The sequence below is a fragment of the Gadus morhua genome, chromosome 8 (genome assembly GCF_902167405.1).
Source record: "Gadus morhua chromosome 8, gadMor3.0, whole genome shotgun sequence".
NCBI classification, from domain to species: Eukaryota; Metazoa; Chordata; class Actinopteri; order Gadiformes; family Gadidae; genus Gadus; species Gadus morhua.
In genome coordinates this window covers 23,252,586-23,257,800 of record NC_044055.1, presented here as the reverse complement: position 1 = coordinate 23,257,800, position 5,215 = coordinate 23,252,586, and positions in this window count along the sequence as shown.

Here is a 5,215-nt window from a genome sequence, read left to right as displayed (position 1 = left end):
CGTACCCTGCTGTATGCAAGTTGTCTTTGAAGCTTAACACGGCCTTACCTGCATCAGCAGCGTGTGAGCGCCTGTTCAGTACAGCAGGGCTCATTTTCAGTCCTAGGCGAGCACGGCTAGACGCAAACATTTTTGAAAACCAGCTCTTACTGAAGAAGAATATAAAATATTTGAGTTGAAGTTGGTCAAAATCGCCTTGTGAGTACACCCCTCACATTTTTGCAGATTTACATTAGATGTACATCTCAAAAGTGATTCTGATGTCATTCTCTCTCTGACACTGTATGTAGCGCCTCCATCCACATATTCAGTTAACCCAAACATACAACCCTTCTACACACACACACACACACACACACACACACACACACACAGAGGGAGAGACTTCTAAGGTTTCCATTCAAATGGTCTCAAGCACTGCCTTACTACTTGCCATATAGTCTTTTCCACATGTTCGAAAACTGTTGCGTTTTGTTATTGTCTTCATATACTGTATGGCCTCTTCAAAACTTAGTTAATGTTTCGGCAAATGTAATGTTTATGTTGAATGATTTCTGTTTTTCTTGAGTGAAATTAATGGAAAATAAAATAATGAAACTTGAAGGAATGCTTTTTGTGTTGTTGCTTCAAAACCACTTGGTCTTACTTAAAGATAATATAGTTTTGAGTATTTTGGGTTTGATCAGGCAAATGTAAAGCATTGTTCACCTGTTCAAGTAGGGGTTTTGATGTGACAGTAAAAAAAAAAAAAAAAACTTTTACTTTTAATACTTAAGTATTTTTGAAGGCAGATACTTTTGTACTTCTACTCAAGTAAAAAAAATGAGGTGAATACTTTTACTTTTACTTGAGTAATATTCAATGCAATGTAACTGTACTTTTACTCAAGTACACAATTGGTTTACTTCGTCCACCACTGGTTACTATGCAACAAATAGCTGGAATAAACTCCCAGAGGATTTAAGACTTGCCCCAAATCTGAGCACCTTTAAAACAAGACTGATACTTGTTTTAAAGTTGAAAACAAAACAAAAACAATCAGGTTTGCTATAGCTTTCTGCTAAATCTTAAATACATTGCAATTTCTAAAAAGCTTTTTTAACTTTGCCTTTATTTTCTATTTTAATACTAAAATGCCTTTTTTTATTTTACCCATTTCTTTGCATATGTTTTTATTTTACTTATCTATTATTTTATTTTATTGTATGACAATGTTTATATGTGAAGCACTTTGAGTCTGCCTTGTGTATGAAAAGTGCTACATAAATGAAGTTGCCTTGCCTTGCCTTGCTTTTATATTTGTATTGTATTGAATTGTTTAATCGAATTTAGCTAGTAAACTGAGTGTTTAAAGCAGGTTTCAAAAACCTGTCTTGTCACGCTCAATGAAGGAGTGCAATGAACGAGCATGAAAGTTCGCGAATGTTCAAGAACCTTCATACGTCATTCGACGCGATCGCCCGTTGCCAGGCAACAGACGATCGCGTCGTCTGTTGCCAGGCAGGTTTGGAATTTGTCAACAACTGATGACGTAGGCCGATACAATTTTCGCCCCCGGTACAATTTTAACGTGACAGCTGCGCAAGAGTCCGAGGTAGGAAACCCAAACGCCGCCGTGTTTGGGTGCATGATAGAGCTTAGATCGGGTTAGATTAAATAATCTCGGATATAAATAACAATAATCGGGTTAAATAACTTCACATGGTGTGTCTGGTGTGTTTCCAGCATTCGTAGTGTTGATCAGCAGGTGCCATGCCGTAATTCCGACGTCTCAATGGTCCGAAATATTTCCCATTAGATCGACATGCCACTATGCCGACCGTTCAATGTTCCGAAAACGGAACCCATTGGTCCGAAGGTCCGTTTGTCCGACTTTTCAAAAAGGAGGCAATTCCACATTTGTGATTATGAAAGCAAAAATAAAAGACGATGTAGGCTAAGTTCCAGCAGTGCACTTCACCAATCCAGACTATTGCTGTGGGCTTGAACGGTCACAAGAGGTGAATTTATGAAGCGCACGTTATAAAAGGACTTATACTCTTCCCGTAAAGAAGTCAAACGGTGAGTGAAAAACAAATACAATTTTTATCTTTAGTAGCTGTGTGTGGGCCTATATGTGTTGTTTACTGTGTTTACAGTGGGCTTTTAGCCTAAATCATTTCGCTGGTATTGATTTAGTCAAACTTATACCTCATACCGTGTGTGTGTGTGTGTGTGTGTGTGCCCGTGTTGAGAATTAGACCTACGCTCTCTGTCCATGGGGCTGAAACACCGTGTCGAAATGAAGTGAAGCGTCACTTTGCTCTCCAATATTCATCGTGAACGTGATATGAAGGCCAATGTAGTATTTTGGAGAGAGAGCGAGAGAGAGCGAGAGCGAGATATAAAACTCTTTATATGTAGGCCTATTCGGCCGTCGGCCTAATGTGCCTCCTTTCTGAAAAGCCGGACAAACGGACCAATGGGTTCCGTTTTCGGAACATTGAACCGTTGGCATAGTGGCATGTCGATCTAATGGGAAATATTTCGGACCATTGAGACGTCGGATCAATGTGTTGTCGGAATTACAGGCAGGCCCCGATCAGGTGCGATATAGTCCGCCAAGACGTTGAGGTTGCTTAGCAACCAGAGACGCTGTCCATGCAAGTGAACGGAGCGTTCCCTCTTCGTCATAACTATCAAACCAAACATCCTTCACATTCACCGAGCGAACATTATGAAAGTAAAATGCACATTTCTCGCTAAAAATGTTTACATAAACGCATTTAATGGCGTAACTATGTTACTATTTCCACCCAGAATAAAGAAAGATGTCGGCCGTATGCTTCTGTGCAAGCGTCACTACTCTCTGCCAGTGACTTCGGGTCAAGCTCCACGCTGATTGGCTATCGCGGCTAAGCGTCACGCGTTGGAGCGTTGAAAGTTCAATTTTTTGAACTCCGGGCGTTGGTGCGTTGGGCGCGTTACTGCGTTTACGTGCGTAATTACGTGCGTCTGCCGCGTCTAAAGGCCCATTCACACCCTACGGTAAATACGGATACGGACAGTTTCGTCCGGTCCCGGAGGTGTTTCGTCCGTAAATGGGTCCGTCGCCTCTGAGCTTACGAATCCGGAGTGCTCCGGGAGAACCGGAGCAATGCCACCGGAAATCGAGGCGGCGGTATAGAGTCAAAAGTCGGACAATTCGCGAACATAGATAGAGTAGTATAATATCTGATATATATATATATATATATAGTATGACGTTTTGTACTTATATTATACTATATACATGACATTTTTATTTTATTGTTTATTGTTATTGTTCCCCTGCTTTGGCAATGAGTTGTAACTGGTCATTTAACAACATTTTGAGGAGATAATCTGCTGGTTGGTGAGGGGTGTCACATGCCACCGCACACTTTTTGCACTTTTTTTTGCAGATTTCGGATGACGCAAAGCAAAACCATCTCTACAGATGTCATGTTTGCGATTGTCGATGCCGTTAATTTGTGAAACGACTGTCACTGCCCTCTAGAGGATTTATTGCGTAACATCCATAAGAACGCTGAAACCAGACGGAGGTATGAAGGGTAGTTCCGGGGGCAACGTTTGGGGCGACGGACAAATTTCGTCCGGATCCGGAGGTATGGATCGGCCTTTACGCCCCTAACGCAACGCTTCAACGCGTGTAACGCGTCACCGCGCCTAGACCAATGGTTCCCTATGCAAAAATGCCAATTTTTGACGCCCCTAACGCGAGTAACGCGGTTGGTGTGGCCGCACCTTTCCTGCTGTCGAGGTACTCGGGAGAGACAGGAGAGACGTTCCCTCCAGGGCTGATGTACTCTCGGGGGTAACACCCTTCACTTTGACCGGCAGTGAGTCTGCTTACAGGTTGGAATGAAGCAGACACCGATTATTGACAGGGTGGGTACTTTATTCGTATTTCCACTGACTGAACAGTACATGTTTGCACAGACAGAACCGGACTCGTTCATTCACTTAATTGACATGCGCAACCGCCCGCTCTCCTGACTCGTCAACTCACTAACTCGCTGAAGTCACTCACACACACACTGCCATTCTCGCGCACACACATACGCTACTCTCGTAAAGGTACGGCCACACTGAACGTGTTAGGGCCCGTGTCCAACAAAAGCGTTTTTAAAAGGCGGAGCGCTCCGTGCACTGCTTTCAACGCGTTTGTGCGCGCCGCTCAAAAAAGGCGCACGGAGCGTTTTTCGTTTGCGTCATTAAATACGCGTCATCGCTTGTATCCATAGATGCACAGCTTCTATCTGTTGGCTCCATCATATGGCATCTGACACCTGAACGTCCTCTCTGGTTACTCCTACAATTTGCGAAATGAATCCAAGAGTAATAGCGCTTCTCGCCGTGGCAGCGGAGGTTGCGGACGATCCCCCTGCGCCTGTCGTGGTTGCCCGGAGGAGAGTGTGGGTCCACAGTATTATTCGTGGCAGGGGGCAGTACGGGGAATACCACCGGCTGTGCCAAGAGCTCCGCCTGGACGAGGATCGCTTCAAGGTATATTTCAGACTCAACCGGCAGCAGTTTGAAGGAGTGTTAACATTTATTGGGCCGACCATCGCCAAGATGAACACCAATTATAGGGAGAGCATCAGTCCCGCCCAACGGCTTTGCATTTGTCTGAGGTGAGTAGCATAGACTGGAATGTGTCTTTGTAAATGAACACAACAGTTGGTATTTAACGTTAGGTCTATAGACCTAACGTTAAATACCAACTGACGTTAGGTCTATAGGAGTTAACAGGAGTTAACGGTTTGGCTTCTTATTAATTCAATAAATTAAATGTAGGCTATTTTCATAATTAATTAATAAGAAGGCAAACCTTTATTAGCAGCTGTGCAGTTCTTTTGTTTTCTAATTAACTGAAGATAATGTAGGCTATCTTTCTTTATGTTGCAGGTACCTGTCAACTGGAGACTCGTACAGGTCTATAGCCTTCAGCTACAGGGTGGGGTTCTGCACTGTGGCGAGGATTGTGAGGAGTGTGTGTGAGGCCATATGGTTGTGTATGGTCTCCACATACATGCCTGTGCCAGGGGCAGAGGACTGGATGAAGATAGCGGGGGACTACGAGAAGCTGGCGGACTTCCCCAACTGCCTCGGCGCCATAGACGGCAGACATGTGGTTATCCAGGCCCCACCGTCTACTGGCAGCCAGTACTTTAATTATAAGGGGGCATTCTCC